Source organism: Pelmatolapia mariae, linkage group LG16_19, assembly GCF_036321145.2.
Source record: "Pelmatolapia mariae isolate MD_Pm_ZW linkage group LG16_19, Pm_UMD_F_2, whole genome shotgun sequence".
Lineage (NCBI taxonomy): Eukaryota > Metazoa > Chordata > Actinopteri > Cichliformes > Cichlidae > Pelmatolapia > Pelmatolapia mariae.
This window is the reverse complement of record NC_086241.1, coordinates 9,169,437-9,191,110: the sequence shown is the minus strand read 5'-3', so window position 1 is coordinate 9,191,110 and position 21,674 is coordinate 9,169,437.

Sequence of the window (21,674 nt, the reverse complement as noted above, 5' to 3'; positions counted from 1 at the left end):
GTATATCTGTCTGCACAGAACTGTACCAGATGAGTATTTGTACTTCTTTTTGGGTCTCACACCAACTTATTTTATACACAGATGAGCTCCTGCAAATGTAAGTGGAATTAAAGTGTTTACAGAATGCCTCCAGTGCTGTCATCTGTTAAAGCCTCCAACCAGTTCATTTGCAGATGTTTTTTTTTTTTATGGCACTCTTTAGTTAAAGCCTGCAGGCCTCTGAGATAGCAGTTGTACTTATTGAATGCTTTAAAATATACAGAACGCTCCTTGGCAGCCAATCTGCTGGTGATTGTGACGCTCTTTGCTTTGAATTTGTGATGTACTGATTATTATTATGACTGCAGTGTGACATAAAGCATGTTTAAGTTCTTGAATTATTTCTTGTCTTTTTGAAGGTTTTCCACTGGAAGCCAAGGTGCAACTTGATGCTTTCCTGTAACCCATACAGCATTTTTTTAATCTGTGCTCTATAGCATTCACTCTCCCCTCAGGATGCCTGTCAAATATCGTTCACACAAATTTCAGACCGCAGAGTGAGCACTCCAGACCCTCAGCTGTCAAAGAGAGACCTGTGTTTGCCTCATTTGAAATAACTGCAATCTAAAGAATTAGAATGTTTTTTCATTTCATGTTTAATCATCTTAATAAAAGAGAGAGCCACAGAGGGGGAGATTCTGGGAGAGGTGGTAGGTCACGTCTAATAACCGTGTTTTGTTTGTACAATCTCCCCCTCACTTAATCTCTTTACATATTTCAGTGCAGCTTGTACAGAGAGCGAGGTTATTGCATGAATGAAAAACACCAGTAAATGAAACACATTTAAAATAATGAAAAGTTTGGTGTAATGACACCGAGCGTCACAGAGGCGCCTGGAATATCACCGCTTCTGCGTGGCGGGGAATTTCAGGCTGAACTGTGAAACTGTCCATAAACCATAAACAGAGCGCCTCTCTAAACACGGGGCCGTTTTCCTGCCCCTCGCTCGCCAGCACTGCCTGGAAATTGTGATGTTTGTGGCTGGAAATTCAGAGGCCGCCATGTATCGCTTCCAGCACCGCGACCTGAGGCGTGATTAGTGTGTGTTTGGGACTTCTGGGTGACCCCAATCCTCAACTCTGATACCCCTATCTATTCAGACTGGCAACCGCTGGACAAGTGGAACTGAACCGCTCCGACACATCCAAGGCTCTATCATGTTTCCTCATTCACAGACAATAATTTTGCTCATAAGAACAAAAAAAGAAGAGTCATGGGGGATTACTAGATATCAAGATCTGCTAGTGTAAAACCAGCCATTATTTTCAGGTTCAAGCATCATGTCTTCTTAACGTGCTTCAGTTTTTTCCCAGCAAACACTGTGGCCTTGAATAACAATCAGTCTTTTCTCCATGTTAGTTGTGGTGGAAATTCAGTTTCATTAACATAGTGGCAAATCACAGCAACCATACTTCCAATTATTGGCACTTTAGATATTGTAAGGTAAAGACTCTTCAATATTAGATAGAAAACCCCAGCAGTTAGATGACCACTTGGCGACAGTGGGAAGAAAAAGCTCCCTTTTAACAGGAGGAAACTTCCAGCACAACCAGGCTCAGGGAGGGGCCAATGGACCATCTGCTCCATTGAAGTTTGTGTCTAAGAATTGCTTAATGCTGTTCTTTTTATCAATCTGCATGAAATTAAACAAAAAGCATTATCTTTTGAAAAGTTAGAGATTCTCTTGGATAAGGTTTAGTCCACTAAACCCTCAACAGGAACTTTACTGAGAACAGTTTAACTCTCATCCTCCTTCTTCCCTCTGCCAATGTGTTTATTTGAATTTCACCATAGCTCTGTAGCTATCCACCGGGAAGCATGTCATATGTTAGCTGGTCTGACTTCACTAACCCTCCAAATGTTATTCATTTTTACATTTTTGTTTATGTTCAAAGTTCAAGCAGAGCGGTACATTATAGATTTTTAGTAATACTTGAGTCACACCATCTTTAAATGGAAACCAGCCAGCTAACTCCCTGCTAACTTGTAACTTGGCTAACCTCCACAAATCCTTTTTCAATGATGACAGACATTAAACTTTATTTTAACACCTGGGAGAACAGCTACGCTTCCTTTGATTGGAGTTGGACGAATTTGGACCATTTTCAACTCTTTGTGGGCCCCGAGTTTGTTTGATTTTAGGAACTTGAGTATTTGGACCTAATGAAGTCAGGCTTATTCAAATTAGCTTATTCAAAGCCAGTTCAATTTTTTTGAGTCTGTGCTTTTTAAATGTATTTATTTCCTTTTTGTGAACTATTAAATAATACTTAATAAAACCTACAATCCTAAATATCCATACATACCTAAATACTAAAACCTGTAAGTTATAACAGGGATTAAAGAACCAGACAGATGTTTTAAATTTCATTTCCACCTGTTTATATCATAATCGTCCACAATCAAGCAGAGCAGGATAAAACTTTTTTTTTTTTATTCAATTTTGCTCTTTTATGTTTAATATATATTTACCATTGGGGCTTTTTGTCTTTTCATTTTATATTTTATTGACAGCTTTAACTGCTTTTCCAAAATTTGGGGAAACGTTGGAATTTTATCTCAACACACAGTGCACAACAAAATCACTAGTAGCTCTATCCTTATTCCAATTTAATATTATTAAATTTGTTTCTATATTTTAGGAGTTCCAGTTTATTACACGATCAGATTTCTGTTTCTCAGGTGAAGAAATCAGTTTAAATCTCACTTTTTAATAAACATAAAAGTCCTTAAAATGGTTTGGGAAAAACAGGGAAATATGAACATCTATAATTCAATGAGGCTGATGAAGCTCATGTAACATAACTGAAAGCTAAATGGACCCCGGGGTGAGATTGCTTTGCCAGCTCTGTTTTGATTATCACGCAGAAGTGGCAACACAGACGTTTTGTGCTCCCATTGAATTCATTCAATTACTACCACAATTACTCTGCAAATTACATTACTGTTGCTGATAAAATCAATATGCTGCTTAATGGGCTGGATCGAGTACAGGCTGCTTATCCCGTGTGTTTGTTTATTAGATGTGTGATTATTAAATCTGACTGGATAATGCTCATAAATGTGAGTGCTGATGTGCTAAAGAAGGTAAAGTTTAGCAGCCCTCGCTAAATGTGCGAGGGTACAGTATGAAAATCTCTCATGCATGTTCAATAGGATAAAACGCGCTCATATCAGATGACTTTGGGTCCACCACAAAATATGCACCTTGGCTCAGAAAATGTAATTTATTGATTCAGCGGCTCCATTTGTTACACGCTGCAGCCCACAGGCAGAGGATGACAGGAAGCGGCGATAAATAACCGACGTGCTCAAACACAGAAACGAGTCCGAGGTTTGGTTTCATTCATTTCAAGTGTTTTGTGTTTGAAACTCAGTTGTCTTTCTGACAGTTTAACTCATTATTTATAAAAGAGATTTGGCAAGAAGTTTGTATTTTAGAAAATTTAGACGTGTTTCATTACTCACCGATGACTTCCAAGGATAACTTTAAAATCGTAATCTCCCTCATAATCTATATTTATATGGATTATACATATGGATTTTGAAACATACTCTGTATTTAGTGTTGAGGCTATTTCCAGTTCATATTGAATAAAACATTAAGTTGATTTTGTCAGTCAGAAAGGAGGATTTCTGCGAAAACTTTGCTCGAGACATCTGATTTTAAAACTCCAACAAAGAAGAATAAAAACAGAGTTTGACAACCAGTAAGTAAGTAAGTAAGCCTAAATGGACTTTCTGTAAATACAAATTAAGAGATTTGGCTGATTTAATAGTGAGAAGTACCCTTCATGGTCAATCAGGTAAACAGTTATGTTGTAGCTCTAGCAAGTTGCGTGTAACCTTTATTATCTTCACATGTCTGCTTTAACTTCTCAGTAAACTAAATCTCATAAATCCTCCTTTCATGGATGCCTGGATATTTATTAAAACACTTGGGAAAACAGCCACACATTTTCTTGGAGATGCAACAATTTGGACTTATCTGGCCTGATGTCCTAGCACGGCCTTTCGCGGGAGTCTTTTCGTTCATCTTATTTTGAGGGTGTTTAGCTGATGTTCTGCAACTCCGTGTGTCTACTTGCAATTTATTTTTCATCTATTATTTAATGTGACTCACTTTAGAGTGAGCACTTCAGTAGAAAAAGCTCCAGTTTCCTCATTAACAGCACTAAAAGCAACCAGCAGTAAAAGTAATAAGCCGGCTGACATAGACATAGCAAAAACTTTCCACTGAAACCAGAATAATCACGCATGCAAAAACGTGCTGTGTAAGCAAATGAAACCCGAGAGTGGGGCTGGAATATTATTATAACAGAGCAGCTTGGACTGAGGTAGACTTGAGCTCGCGCTGCCTCGAGCCCTGAAGCAGCCAGCCAGAAGGTGCAGGGCAATAACAAAGGCTGCCACTTTGAAATGAAAAGTGGAAAAATGTTGCTCCATTATTGAATTCTTCTCACAGCTTTCACTCAGGCTTTATATCCTTTAGGTTCTGTGCCAGAGAAAGCTCCCATCAGGCCTCACTTGGGATTCATTTGGTGCTGCATCCAAACCATCAACACAACCATTTTCTACCTCAGAGCATGCACATTAGAGAATCTGTTCTGTTAGAGTTATATCTTTTCATCTGTCGCCTTTGGTTCCTGTAACATTTGAGTCACGTTCGATATCAGCACAGCATCTGAGACCACAGATCAGAATGTTCTTTTAAAACATCTGGGGTATAAAGTTGGTTTTCATGCCGGTCACACTGGTTGTCCCCTTAACTGATTAATGAGGGAAAAAAAGAAACATTGTTCTACCTGACTATCTCCACCAATGACAAATATCATATCTGAACAAAATATCATACCTGAACAAAAAAGAATGAAAATATTGTAAGAGGTCTTATATTCGTATTCGTAAGTCACTGTGTGAAGTGTGAAGTGTTAAAGTAACAATAATAATAGCAACAACTGTAACAGGTAAAATGAAAAAATAAAATGTTTCAAAATCAAACTACCCAAAATGAAACTGAATTTTAAAAGACAATAATAATTAAATATGAGCTGACTGCCAAACAGACGTGTTGTAAAGAATTTGGCATCTGTTAGCATCACCTAAACTAAAGGTGATGTGGCTTTCTCTGATATTGCACTCTGCAAACATGTGCCTTTCTAAATAAAGTCCCGTCTTTAATTATCTTTAGATCACTTCTAAAGACTTGTTTGCACTTGCTTTCAGAGAAGTCTGCAGTGCTTCATGATTTTTATCAAATCCTGTGTGAACATTTCTTTTAATTCAATTAAATTTTATTTATGTTGCGCCAAATCACAACAATAGCTGCCTCAAGGTGCTTTATATTGTAAGGTAAACACTCTACTATACTACAGAGAAAACCCCAACAGATCAGTCAGGTGACTGACTGTTAAGCAAGCACTTTGGGAAACAGTGGGAAGGAAAAACTCCCTTTAACAGGAAGGAACCTCCAGAAGAACCAGGGGTCAGAGAGGGGCAGCCATCTACTCAGTGGTGGGTGGGTTCTTTTATATTTTGAGAAAAGCCAGCTGAGCCTAATAATACATTAAAGGCCATGTTGAGGCTGTTATTTTCAGTGTCTACATGGATGTTTAAATGACCCACAATAACTATTTTATCTGGGCTGAGCACTAAATTAATTTAAAGTCTGAAAACTCAGATGGAAACTCTGAGTAAAAGCCAGGTGGAGAATAGATATCAACAAATAAAACTGTTTCGAGTTTTCCAGTTATGGTGGACAAGGCTAAGCATCAGGTTTAAAATGAAATTAAACTCTGCCTGTGTTTTGGTTAACTGATAAGCTGGTGTGGAAGATTGCTTCCATACCATGTCCATACTCTTTGGTGCAGTTGGGAATACTACTTTGTTCTTTCTTTGTGACTTTTACACTTAAAGAGGTTTTTTTTGGGTTTTTTTTTTACTGATTTTTGGCTTGTTTTGTTGGGTCTGGGAGCAGACACAGTCTCTTAGGGCATGGAGGTGTACAAGACTTAATTCTGCTCTTTTAATTTGTTGTTTCTATTTTTAGATTTAATTTATTCTTAATTAAGACACTTTTTTAAAACTTCATTTCAGGGTTTTTCCATTATTTTGTTTATTTATTATAATGTAATGTGATCCTTGTTTTGGAGTCTTCGTATGTTAATAAATTTCCTTTGACTAGAATGCACTTTGATTTGACTCATGTTGTTTTAAATATGCTGTATAAATGAAACTGACATGAATTTGTTTGTTGTTGTTCTGCATTGTAAGCTGCTGATTCTGAAGACATCTCTGTGACATCTGATGTGGGATCTCTAAGTGTGTTCTAATGCATTTCTCCTGTATTTCCTCTGCTTTTCAAAAGCCACACTTGCTAATTTCATGAGTTTTTGTTGAGTGTCATGCACGTTCACGCCCAGAACTGTGTGTGCATGCATGTGTGCAGCTCAGACATATTGTGCTCGGAGGTCACCACAAAGTCACATCACTTCCACTCCGGCACCTGCAGATCAGTGAGGTCATTGTGTAGTGGTATTACAGGCTCTGTCACATGACTGCCCTCCCGTCATCTTTGGCCCACCTTCTTCCTTGGCCTTCTCCTTTATTTCTTTTTTTTTTTTCCTTTTAAAGCACCAGCCCCTCCCATCACTGTTACTGGGTGGAGTGGGAATGAGCTGATGGATGAGGAGCGACAGCATGTGACCCAAAACTCTCCTCTTTGATGTGAAGCTATTCCACCAGTGGGGCCTTCTTCCCATCAGTCCCTGCAGTAGTAGCAATGAATCACAACTTCCATCTGCACACTGGCCCGGTCATGTGACACAGCAACTTTATACTGCTGTAAGCAGAATGCTGTTAATATTACAATTAATATTAATATGGCATCCAACCACAACCACTAATGCTCCTGAATTAACTGAAAGGAAAATGAATTCAACCTTCTTTCTGTCATTTGACTTTACATTAATTAACAAAAACATTATAAAGTCTGATTTTAAGCATCACCATGTTAACAAACATGTTTTCACACAATTCCATTATTTAATTTTTTCTTAACCCAAAATTATGAGACTAAATGCAAGTTGTGGCCTTACCCAACTTGCATTTTTAACAATTATCTCACCTGTTGTAGCTGCAAGCTTCTAAATTTAACTGACATCGCTGCTAGTCTCTTACTGTGCGGTGGCCTCTTAAGCCCACTTGGAACAAGGTCCAATTTTTTTAGGAGCCTGCAGTGTAGCTTCTGGTGATTCAGACATAGACTTCCTGTTTTGTGCACCTGTTGTCTATAAATTCAGATGAATCTCAAAAACAGAAAAATGCTTGTTTAAAACAGACTGCCAAAGACTGTCCAGAAAATGATTATTAGAGCTTAGACTAACAGACCTCAAACATGAACGAGAAAGCTTCCTATGTCCCCTGCATCACAGGCTCTTCATATACAGACAGATACCTTTGCAGAGATAAATAAAACATATCAACAATGAATTCAAGCTCTGTAATTTCAGAAATCTTTAAAAAGCATATTTTACTTTATATAGCAGACATTAAAAACTGAGAAATTCCCCCAAGACTTCACCTTGGCCTTCAGAAAAGTAGAGTGAAATTTAAAGCATGCTAATGCTCTTGCAAAGTGCTTATCATGCCACAGATAGTTTCTGTTTTGTTGCCTTTTACCATCACAAATATGTTAAAGCGGACTAAATATCATTAAAGCAGAAATATTCTCCTCATCAACTATATGTATAAAGTATATATGAACCTTAGTAAAGTAACTGTCCCTAAGGTTATACATGTGTACATTTACAGCTCCTATTAATCACTTAGGAATTTTTTGTATTTTAATGTAAGAAAAGCTGTATTCATATCTCCCCTTACATTTGTAAATCAGTTCAAAATATTAGGAATATAAAAGAAAGAGCCAAATATGAGCCTGGACTCCTAAACTGCTCTGTCTGTTTTCAGTCCAAGCGTCTCACATGTTAGATAAAGCTCTTGTCTTTTTAACATGCTTCAGTTTTTTGTTTTTTATAAGTAACACGTCTTTAATTTTTAAAAACCTATGGTGTGACTACAGCCCATGGGCTCATGGGCTGACTTACATTTCAGTGTGGAGATTACCCTGAGGATCAACGTATTCATAGCGAGCAATCCAAACCACGCAGCAACATATTAATGACTCACCTGGTGTTGTGGATGGATCATCTCAGACGTTCTCTTAGCTGAAGTTTGATTTGTTGGTTTGTTATATGTTGGGATTTGTCTCTGCCCGTTGGGAAACACCAACACCTACTTTCACTGATAAAAATTTTACTCTCATTCTCCATCTTTCCTTTGCTCATGTTTGTATATTAGCTTGACTACAGCTCTGAAGCTAGCCACCAGATAGTACTTAGCATGTGTGTATTAGCTCAACTTTACTAAACCTCCAAATCTTGCTGCTATTTAATCATCTTTGTTTACAAGAACTTTTTCGGTATTTAGGAATACTTCAGTCAGAATATGGTATATCAGCTTTAGATGGAAACTAACTAGCTAACCTTCTTAAATCTTCTTTTCAATGGACAGCTGGATATGAAACTTTATTGGACCTTTATTGCACCTGGTAAAGCCTAAATATTTTGCTAGAGATGAAAGAATCTGCAACATTTTTAAGTCTCTGCTTGATTCAGAAACTCACGGAGCAATAGACTTAATGGCCTTGACAGCTTCACTCAGAGTCTACCACTTGTTCAGGTAAGGAAGGATTGCTATACAACATAAATAACCAAAATATAAACTAATATAAGAATAACACAAATCCTGCTGACATAAACTTTAGATATGGGCACATATAATGTATTATGTTGTTATTTTGTCCACTTGCATGTAAATGCAGTTTATTTTACTAATGTACTTATTTACATCTAAATGTATATACAACCTCACTACAATGATTTTGTCTTGTAACAGTGCACTGACTACAGGAAACCACTCACTTGTGCCCCCCTTACTGCTCCTAATCGCTCACCAGTCAGAAGCTAATCAATGATTAACAGAGGATTCCCAGCAAACCCAGAAGTCCGTACTACGCAGCAGGATTTCAGGCATACTGAGGTATCTTCTTCTAACTCATAACCCTGAAAAGTCAGAGCAGGTTACATAACCGTCATAACTTCTGCTACATACCTAACCTGTACATTGGTTTTAATACTTTACTTTCACTCACTCTCTCTCTCTCTCTCTCACACACACACACACCATTGACACTACATGCTGCTGTGTTGCTGGTAATCTCTTCATATTGTACTAATACCATAGTTTTATCTTCCTTTGTAAAATCATATGAAAACACTTCTAGGTGTACCGATAATTCACTGGGTTCACTTATAAGCATTAATGTGACTCCTGATTCCTGATGTAAGGATAAGGATAGATATCCTTGATATGTTACAGGCTCTAGGTGAGCTCCCCGATTGATGTAGGAAAAAAAAAACCCTGATAAAGTTTGGCTGTAGTGAAAAGCGGGCCTGTGGTAATTCTGTCTTAAACTGCTGACTTTTAAAAGTTTGAAAATGAAAATTACAAATTAGAATCTGAATTTAATGTCAGAACAGAAATGCTGAACAGACTTCATTTATAAGGAGCCCTTGCTTTAATTTTTATTGCCCACTCAAAGTGCTTCACAAGTTCAGAACACAAGACCTTAAAAGTCCTTTTGGTGTTTAAAGGTAAGCATGGCTGGCATTAGGATGAGCAGATCTCATCTCCTCTCCTGTTTAACATCTCTAACACAGAGTTTTATGTTTCCTCCCTCCTCTCTCCTACTTTAATAAATCATCAACAGTCACTTCGGCAAAGTCAAATCAATATGACGTCCCACCAAAGTCAAGAATATTGTGTTTTTTCTTCTCTTCTGCTCCTAAATATATCAAATGCATGTTTACTGCGTGCAGTATAAATAAAATTCAGCCTAAGTGGTTGTGCCAGGTCATGGATGCTGGCACACTCGTTTGGCCTCGGATGGCCTTAATTCCTTCTGTCAGGCAGTAATCAGGTCTGTTTCACATAACGGGCCATTAGTTTAAAGAGCAAATCTGCTTTCGGCGCTGCTCACAATGGACCAAGTATATGTGTGTGTGTCTCTGTGTGTGTGCGTGGGCTATGGGAGGAGGAGGGAGGTGGCCTCTGTGTGCCAACCCCGGCCTGGCAGGGTTAGAGGAAAGGATGGAGATGTGGAAACAGAGGAAAAAGAAAGAGTGATGGCATCGCGGCACGCCATCGGATCCGCTCGAGGAAAATAAGGCTGACAGGTCAGCGAGTGCCCCGAAGACGTTTCCATTTTAGCTCCATTCATATCTCTAATCGCTGCCCTCTGCGTGAACCTGTTTCTTTAAAAAAAATCCAAACCTTAAAAAGGAAGTGGCTTGTATCCGCTTTGTCCCATGTGACTAGACTTTAACCCGCCCCCTGCATTCCCTTGGCTTCAAGAGACCTGTTCTCTTATTTGTTTCAAAATAAAAGCACACTAAAAGAGACAAGTGCTGATAGGAAGATGACAACCTTGTGCCGCCGTCCAGCGGAGCCCTGGAGATATGTCGCTGTCTCGTTAGATCATCGCTCGCCGCGACAGTGCAGCGTGCGTATAATTGGAAACATGGCGGGGCAAAAAGTCACACAAATACCTAGCGTTGCACTTTCACAGAGCCAGAGTGAAAGTTAATTCTCTCAAGTGGGAGAAGGGCAGATCTGTGGCAGCGGGGCAGTATTTTCTACCCGTCCATGTCTGGCATGGCGGCGGGACGAGGGGGAGGCAAGCCAAACGCCGCTTCTTACCCTAATAGCTTAAGACACAGCCAGCATTTGCTTTCATCTCTCAGGGGGAGCACTGACACAAATGATTTTCATTCCTTTCTGCCTCCCCTCCTCCGTTTGTCATATCCACACATGTGCACTTCACCTTTTGATTATTGTTCTCCAGCAGAAGAGGTGAAAAGTGAAAGAAAAAACTCAATCCTAATGAGGGAACTCAGTGCTGTTAAAACAACACTAAACAGTATTTGATCAGGAAACATCATAATTTTAACTCAAAGTTCCTACACTGTATAAAAAAGATGGACGTAGACACTCTGACAACATGGTTCATTGGCTGGTGAAGTCCTGTTATGAAGCCACAAGCTCAGGAAAGGACACGACACAATGATTGAGACCATAAACACATCAGAGAAGAGTTTCCTTAGGCCACAGATCAAGTGAGCCGTGGGCTCATTTTCTCATAGACTTATATGAGCTTTCATATGAGACGTCATGAGCCATTGCTCAGAGTTGTCCACCATAAGTTGTCCACCTGCCTGGCTGGAAGTGGCTCCTGCAGGTTGGTGGCTCTCATTGGATAAAATCGGCTCCTAGTGTTTGCTTTGGTTCATCGCAGATTGCGTCTTGTTTTTCATCTTTTTTTTGTCTGCAAACACTTGCTAACTACTAGCCCAGTGGAAGTGACACTCTAAAAAATGCAACACAAACCGGAAATGGAGGATTCGCCTTCAAAGTAAAAACTTCAGTGCTACAGCCGACATATTTCAAAAGACATTAACTTTGAAGGGAGACCTTCTTCCTTTCCAGTTTCTGCTGCATGGAGAGTAGCTGTCTGTAGACAAGTACATGACATCCATTCAGACTATGACCATAGCAATATGCTAGCAACCAGAGAAATCACATGGACGTTTTTACCAGTGTTAGAAATACACATTTTGTCCTCAGCGAAAGGTGGTTGCTATGGGTTCATTCAATGATTGGTGCCTTATTAATTTGATCCTACATAAGCTGTGTCCCAAAATGTCGGCTGCATCCTTCGGAGGACCCGGGCTTCGCGGTATACGTGAGCCGGGTCCTCCGCAGACCAAGAAGGCCGGAAGAGCGAGGTTGTGAAATGGGACGGTCTAGCCTTCAGATTTGCGTCACCGCTGTGGTGGAGTTTAATAAACTCGGCCGTCTGCTCCTTGCTATCTAAAATATAACAGGCATAAATTCTCAACCGGCTCACACTTCTGTTTAATCAGTTTTCTGTTTAACGTTTATTCAGCTGTGTGAAAATCCCGGAGGAACCCATCCGATGGATTAATAAAGTTTTATTTAATCTAATAATCTAATAACTTTGATCTCAGCCAAACCGATTTACTCCGGAACAAATAAAACACCGAAAAAGGCAAACAATTACATTTTTATGTTATCCGATTGACTTATATATCATGTTTAACCTGAGTAGCGAAAGAGCGAGGGTCTGAAAACGATGAAGCCGGGAGTCCGCTGCTCGCGCCGGCTGGAGTGACCATTGAACCCCCCAGCTTGCTATCGAGCGGGTGGGTAACAGACGTCTCCGAAAACGTCGGCACACTTTTGCAAATATACGATGTCTTGATAAACCAAGCAGATATTTGTAATTTACACAGCAACTTTCTCGCCTGAAAATATGTTAAAAGTTTATTTTGCGACCCAGAAAGATTAATAAGACTAATTTTAAAACTTAGTAGCGGTCGCCATTGTTGGCAGCTGAAATTTGGCTGGGCCGCGCTATGAATTCTGGGATATGGTGGGCCGCCAAGGACACACCGGACCCATCCTTCAAATTCGGGTAAATGAAGGACGCATTTGTTGGCCGCATTTGAAGGAGTCGACGAATTGGGACAGCCTTCGTCGCCTGGCTGTGACGTAATCGGCCTTCAAATGCGGCCTCCGGAGGATGCAGCCGACGTTTTGGGACACAGCTAACGTCACCACAATTGTTAAACATCCAAAATGGCAGACAAGTTATATGGTCAGTGGACACATTTCTCAGACCTCAATGCACAAGAGTAACCCCTTGTTGGCTAGATCCATATTCCTGTGCTTCTTTTTTCATATTTTCCTGTTCAGTGTTTCTGCAGAAAATCGTTCGCATATCTAAAGATGTTTTCAAGCAGAAGCTTGGAGGTAACAGCAGATGACAAACAGTGTAGCTTTGATGACTTGACTAAAATTCCATGTTGATAAAAGTATAACATCACCAGATCATCTAGAATGATATACCTTTTCTTGTGAGTTCAGACTGATTTGCTCTGATTTATACAGTTAGGTCATTTTTTGGTGTTTTGTACATTATCAGCAGGTGTGAGATCAGCTAAAATTTTAAGGCATTAAGGCGCAATTTAATAAAGTTAATTATATTGGTCTTTTGCAGACTGTCTAAATGATCTTTTAATAAAACCGGTGTGTTTCATTTTAATGAGGTTTCGCTTCATTATTTCAGGTGAATTGGTGAATTTTCCCTGTGCAGTTTCAAGAGTGCAATTTCCTGCTGATGACGTCAGCACCTGTGAGTTGATCGAACATCTTCATACCTTCAGGGCCTGAAACAACCTGTATCCGGTATGTTTCTGCTCTCAGTGATCCACATTTTAACATCCACAGACACACACACACCAAGAGGTGAACTGCATTTTTCGGAATCTCTTTTTATTTCCTCCTCGTCCCGCCCTCCCGTCCTCCTTCACCCCATCGGGCGCTATCAGGCCCCCACTCCTCCTCCTCCCCCTCAACCGGCGACATGGCATTTGCACTGCTGAGGAGAATGTGAGCTAATGAAAGTGTAAAGCCTGTGTTCAGTAGAGTATAAAATTCACATTTGGCCACGACCGGCTGTGCAATCTGATATTATGAGCCCCGCCGCAGAGAGAGCGAGGGCTCCAAGTAGCACTCCAAAAAGACACAACGAGGCAAAAAACAGGGGATGGACACACAGCCAAAGTGCTTTTAGGTAAAACGATTTTTAGACAGCGACAGCAGGACGAGGTGTTCGCTCATTTTATTGTAGTCTGTGTTGCATGCTGTAACGCCGTGGAGTTCACGTAAAACGCGTTGGCACAAGTTGGCCAGAAAAACCTCATCAAGGGGGTTCAATCTAAAAGAAAGAAGAGGTGCCAGAGATGAGCGACATGCTAAGGTACCGTACGCCGCCATCTTGTTATTTGTGCACACAGAGCAGCCCTGTTAAATGGAGGTTTGCTGTGGACAGAAATGAGGTCAGAGGCGGCATGACGCAAACAGCTCTGCACAAAAACCCACCTCAGAGCCTCTTTCTGCTGCAGATGGAGAGATTTCTGAACAATTAAAACAATAAAAGACGTTTAATTAAACCGCACCTAAGCCACAGTAAAGAACTAATTATCTGCTCCTCGTTCATTCATCTTTTATCACCGCCACGCTTAGCGGAGGCTCGCTACACCACTGCTGCCGCCACCGCCGCCTGCTTTTTAAACCTCAGGAGTCGCAAAATTAAAGCAAAGCAGTAACAGTCTCCTACAATCTGTGAGGTGAAAAAACAGTAGTTTAGCAAATTTGATGAGGAACGGCAAAGCTTTTGTTGAAACAGTAGCTCCACTTATTCCAGGTCAAAAGTTCAGGCACATTAAAGACGGCTGACCTATTTTCTCCACTGAAACTTGGGAATCCATCTTTCTTCAGCGTGTCCTCTAGCCTCTGTCCGCTCGCATTAGTCACCAACATTTTCTTCCCATTCACTGAAACACTGCAGCCTTTCATCGACGTCAGACGCTCATTGACTCACTTACAGCTGATTATCACTGATATAATGATGACTTGTAATAACATTTTCATAAACAACTGAATGCTAATTGTTCCTCATATTTTTGGTTCAGCACAAACCATTTGTTACTAATACAATTTCTACTTATACTACCATTGATGCTGCTGTTTCGGAACTGTTTTATTAACATTTAGCATTTCGGTACTTCTAGAAACGCCTTTTGTTCTGTGCACTTACTCTATTTGCAACTGGATTTTTTTTTCAGTTTTAGAAGACTACCTATCTTTAAATAATTACTGAATCTGTCTTGCTAATTTTTATTTGCTCCCGTGCCCTTTTATCACTGCTAACTTCTCACCTCACCCTTTTATTGCTATACAAACTGTTCCAGTATCTATCATGTTTCATTTTTACCACCAAGTTCAGTCCATTTAATAAATATAAATGCATCTTTTTCATCCTCGCACCGATTCCTTTATCTATACCTTTATTGAAAAGGTTTTAATGTCTTTAATTTTTTAATAATCATTTTTATGTCAAAACACAAACTGTACAAGCAAAATTACATTTATCTTGGCAATCCTCGTTTGTCCGTTTTTATAAAGCGATCTCGTCTACCTATTAAAGTGTGCTAGTATTATTTCCGGAGCCAAGTACAGATGAATTTGTTACTCAGTAACTCTTTGATCAACGACAACTTGCAGTGAAGTCATCATAGCGAGTTTCACCTTTTGTTGTTTCCACGCTTCAGTTTTAAACTAAACATGGTTTGGTAATAAAATAATTTGCGCAGAAACACTTAAAATAAAGACTTCTGTAGCAGGGAATCTGTTAGCCATGGCTCACGGCAAAATATCATAATTTAGGAACAATGCCTTTAAAAACTATGAAAAGTCGGGGGAAGAAGTAGACTGAAAAATTCACGGTATGAAACATTTTTATTAAAAACAAAAAGGAGAAATATGTGGCTACCGCATGATTTAAAGGTTAACAGGCAGGGTAACATCTGTCAAGACAACAGATGTTAAACAGTTGCTGTAAAAACAAGGTTTCTGGCAAACCCAAGGTCCTCTGGGACTATATTTGTTCCTGTTGAACATCCTGCTAGGTGCCAAAAAAGCTACTCGTGTGCAGCTACTGTTGCTAACATACAAATGTAAAGCATATACATAAGTATAAATAACGTATCCAAAGACATGTTTACAGGAAACATTCTTCAAATGTGCAATTAGAAAAAAATGCTTATCTAGTGGATACAATTTTAAAAATGCTCATGAATATAATTAAGGTAACAGAAATAAATTGCAGGACTGTATAAATAAATGTAAATGCTAATCATCACTTTTCACTTAAAAAAAGTGGCCTGTTACGCTTTTGTTGGCATTTAAAACTACAACGACATTCCCATAAACACGTACACGTATCCATGAAACAGAAATGAAAAAGTAAATCAATTTTTTTTTTATACATACAGCAGACTTATAAACAGCGTTTTAAACACTTAACTGGTCGATATGCTAGTCACAGTGGAATACTTTTTTTTTTTGACTGACATAACTATGGAAGCTATAGCAGAAAATCTGAAAGGTGACTATATTGCAGGAATGTTAGAGCTGACCGGTTTAGAAAGCATGAGTACATAAAATATGTATGTTTTTACATTTGTATATATATTGAGGTTATGGTAAAGTTTATGCAGTATACATACATGATATATAGACTTTTATAACCACACATTTCGCCAGGCTAAATTTGACACCTCTGCCCTGCTATATTCATTTAACACAGGTATTTTAATTTAAACTGCTAGGTTAGATAGTCTGACACTAATACATGCACATGTAGCCAATAATATATAAAATAAAACGCAGTAATGTAGACTGTATATAATAATATACTGACAGACACAGACATTACATGACATAATTATATACATATATTTTTTGCTATATTTATTTGTATTAAATAGCTTATTTAAAATTATGTTTACCTGCATGAAAAATGCACAATTGTTTATCTTATTTCACAGACAAATAATTAACCTAGCTTAGCACACACAAACACATTTATATATTAACTTTTAGCTTCCATTTGCAGTCGCTTAGAAGTTAAACAGAATTTGAAGTAAGCAATAATACAGACTAAACACAAGTAAAATAAACATACAGAGACAGCCTAAAAAGCCGACTCCACTATACATAGGCAAGTGTACACTCGATCCTCAATCGAAAACCAAACTACCCTAAACCATACTACACGATCCCTACACGACAAGTGGTACCACAGCTAGTGTGTTTTTATTTTGATTAAAGTTTATAGATATCAAATATGAAATGCATGAGCTATCGTTATTTTCGACTTCCATTTTTACTTGGTTAGAAGAGCTCCCTCCATCTGCCTCTGCTACAGTTAGCGTTATCACTCTCAGGTCATTTTAAATGTATTTGACTTTATTATGACTATTATTAAATCAAACATTCACCTGTGGTATGGGTCTAACAGCACATGAATGTCATCACTCATGATTCATCATTAGTCACATCATCAGTGTATTTTAGAGGACAGTCGCTGTTAAAAGATCAGGTCAGAAGGCGCTTTCCCTTTTTCTTTCTCTGCAGCAGAACAGGATGTAAGCTCGGGGTGAGCCGGCAGAGCATCCTGAAGAGCCAAGCAGGCAATTATCATCAGGCAGGGCCAGAAATTACAGCCATACCTATATGATTGCACGCTATCGCGTTTCAGCAGCGCCGTGCTCAGATACAAACTCCAGCGGGCCTCAGTCTGGAGGCAGCCGCACAGCTCACGGTGTATTATGTTCTACTTAAACTCACTCAGCCGAACGCAGCGCACACAGAGGACAGGAGGGTCTGAAAAGCAGCACTTTTTGCTTTTTTTTTTATAGAGTTCACTCAGGGTGTATGTAGGCCAGCATGTGCCACAGAGCGCAGTGGCCCTTCAGCTATAGGCCAGCATTATTATGTGGATCTGTCTCTCTCACATTTCTCTGTCTATGCTACGCTCTCCCAGCCTTTATATAACCAGGTGAAGCTTTGCTTGTGAGTACTGTTCACATCTCAGGTGGACACTCACGCCGGGCATTCGCCTTGTTTATGCAGGGCTCAGCTCACATTAGCATGAGGCGCGCTCGGCTAAAAAGAGGAGAGAACATGATATAAGATATGCATTATAATCAGATATATTTAAACACGGATATGAGGATCATTTTTTGGCGATCTACATCTACTTCTTCATTATAAAGTTCTGGCAAAACATCGACATTTCTTTTCAGGCTCATTAAATATTTATCGCCTGTGTTGCATTTTTGAAATGAAAGTGGATTAAAATAGATTTTATCGCACATCAGATGTGATTTAATGGATGGGTAATTTTGCTATATTTTTATATTTGTTCTGCCCTGATTTGATTAAAATTAATTTAGATCTAATCAAATGAAAGGGGTAATACTTTCAGAGAAACTTTTTGAAGAAACTGTAAAACTGAGGTGGTATTTTTTAGAAATTTCCAGTTTTTATATTCAACATTTTATTTATAGTTTGTGAAATGCGACAGTAGCTGAGTGCAGACACGATAAAGATGACTATTTCAAACCTTGACTGTTGCTTCAATGAAGTCAATGCCTTAAATAATTTTATGAGGATCGGCTTATTTAACAACACCCTTTATTAACAATAATTTCACCCATAAAACCTTATTTTGTATATAAATGATGTTGTATATAAGTGTTAAAAAGAGTTAGCTTATTAGACCATTAATCCTATTTTTATTTCATTTTGCCTCATTCTATTCACATGCAATGACCTTTTGACCTCGACGCTTCACTGTCACTTTATTAAAGAAAAAATCCTGCAATTTTATTTTTAAAATCAACATTTAAACAGTAGTGGCGAATATGGTTTATTTGAAATTGTTGGGAACATTAAGTTTAATTATATGTTCCTATTTTAATTGCCTCCTGTGTGTGCTGATTACAGTCTGCCGTATTTTTTCAGCTACAATCGTATAAGTAATTTCAATTAGTATAAAAGTAGCCATCTTACTGTCAAATATTACTTTGATCTCATATTGAACTTTCCTTGTACATTCATTATTATGATTAGCTAACCAGACTATAGCAGGTAACTATATGAAGTCTTTTCTAAAGTTGTTATGCAAAAACCTCATATCGAATTGGGACTGTTGACTCTGTTTTTATAATCAGCTTTTTTCTCTGCGCTGGTTTCCAGTATTTGTTACACATTTCTAAATGTTGAAAACTTTTAATTTGAATACAAAACTTATATTTCAGTGACAGTTTTACAGTTACAGCATGGCTTTAATATAGTTAATCCAATTTTTATTCTCATTTTTGTTAATGCTGCGTGCAGTATCAAACCCCAGTGGTCAGTTTTATTTTAATAATATTTATTTAAATGTTAATTAAAGTACGGATTTTTAGCATTTTGTAAAGTTTGAATTTTTGACAGTTTGGCTCAGCCAAAGGTTTTATTGCAGTTGTTTGTACAAATAACTAAATTAGCTAATAGCTAAAGTAACAGCACTGACATGTAAATTTTAGCATTCATATGTAAATATAAATATAATGAATCTTGACTCTTGCTTCCAGTTTTATTATTATAAACTTATTAGATTAATCAGCAACTATGTAAAGAGTATACATATATTTCTATGTAATCCCATATGGAAAAGATATATATAAATCTTATAAAGTTTGTATCTGAGTGACAACAGATATAAGATCCCTAGAAAAGTTATATAAATGAAACTTGTATGTTTTGCATACTTAAAACAATATATGAAAGTGGCCACTTTCATGAGTAAATCATATAAGCCTTATATGATTCACTATATGAAGTAGGCCACATCTGATACAAGTCTTTTATAAGTTTTATCTATTTCTTTTCCATATGGGAACAGTTACAGCATATTATGATATATGATATGATATTTATATTAATAATGCTATGCTTATCAAAGCTTATTTGATTATCATTATTATTATTAATGCCGTCCAGATCTGTAGTTTTTTCTTACGTTTTCCCATCTTTATGCTCTTTAACACACACATAAAGTTTTAAAGAGCATACGGCACATGACTTATATTTTTTTATATTTTCAAGAATATGTTTTCATTTATGACCAATATTGACATAAAAGCCTAGAATAAATGCAATTTGTTGTGTTTCTGTATTCGAAAAGTCCACAAATAATTCCAAATAGTTAAAAAGTGTTTTATTTATAAATGTCGTTATTGACCTTTGACCTCATATTCACCCCATTTTGAAACATGACTCGCTTCTCACTTAACATTAGCTTATTGGACTATTGATTTAAGGATATATCATATTCTTAAATTAATACATTTTTTGCAACAATTAATAAAATAATATTTAAATGTTTATAAACATTTGTTTTTTATATCATTCGTCTTTATTTTATCTTTTGCCTGTTGTCGCTGCTGTGACACTGAAAAGCAGTTACTGTGTTTTTGCAAACCAAAAGACTAAATAACTGCAAACAGGTTAAAAAGTCTCTCACTGCTGATGTTGCTGACCTCTTGTCAGTCAGTAACTTGTTTACGTGCTTTGCACTTGAACGTCACCTCGCATGGAACATTCATCTCCAAGGTGAAAGTGAAAAACATTTTGAAATAAAAAAAACCAAAGCTGACATATTTTTGCTTTCTGCTCCCTGAGTGGAGGTGCTGTCGGAGCGTCGTGTCCTTCGGCGTTTGAGTGGGCGAGAGTGGCTGGTCACTGCAAGGTCACTGCTCAACCAGAGAGAGACGACAGAAAGAGAAAAGTTGTGTTCAACCGAAACTGCAGTGAGGAAGTGGAAATCACACTCAGATGCAGACAAGTCAGACTCACCTCTGATGTATTTTGGTAACAGTGCAGCCTTTGGAAAGGCTTGAAAGGGATGTGTGGAAAAAGGTAATGCACTTTCAGAGCAGTATTTCAACTGGCAATGGCCAGAGAACCGCTCTGCCGTTTTCCATCACAGCCCCAGTCCATGCTTCAGTTAAATCATATTTTCTCCAAAAGTATGAAGGCAAGTTCACACTTTATATGAATGACAGCCTCTGGTTTTTAACCCTGTTCACAGGAGACAAGGATTCAACAGGTGAACACCTTTAATTCTCCTCTGGGATTCATTTCGCAGTCGTCACACCTGTGCAGCGAGCAAAGTGCGACAGTATTGATCCTAAATCGTGTGGAACGTGTTGTGAAAAAGCGCCAGCAGCTACACTCACTGTTCAATATTCAGTGATTTGTTACAGGCCGTCACTACAGAACTACACTGACCCCTTTAAAATGCAGATTTAGTGCACATGTTCTATTAGTTTAATTTTTTAACCCAGTTCAAACTGTCCAAAACACACAAGCATTTCATAAAATAGATATAATTTTTTTCTTGATTATTATATTTCAGCCAGAGAATAATAATGTAACTACTGACACAATAATCGGTGACAACAAACCATTTCTATCACACAAAGGAAGATTTCCATCAATATGAGCGAAGCTGTATAAAGTTCAAGATGAAGACATGAGAAACAGAATTTAATTTAAAAGCTTTGTTGAAAAACGTATGAGTTAACTTTTCTGTAATTACAGTCAAAATATCGTTTTATTATATTATGCTGTCTTATTAAATTATCATGTAATTCAAAAAGGAGAAATGTCACAAAAATTGTGAATAAATATAAAAGTATATTATTAATTCACATGATACATATTTTTAAAAAATGTTTATTAAATAATACATATTCAAATAATATATTGAAATTATTGTTATTGTTTTATGAAATAGCTTATGTTTAGTTTTTAATTATTGTTAATAGTATATTAACTGTAAAATTTCACATATATATTTTAAATATTTATTATATACTCTATAAGATATGTTGTACTTTGAGTGTGTGTGTGGGTATATAGTACATACATAAATATTGTAGATGATACACAAAAATTGTATGTAGAATTTGTTCAAATAAAATTATACCTATACACTCATTTTTAATTACTAATGTATTGTTACATAACTTTTAATT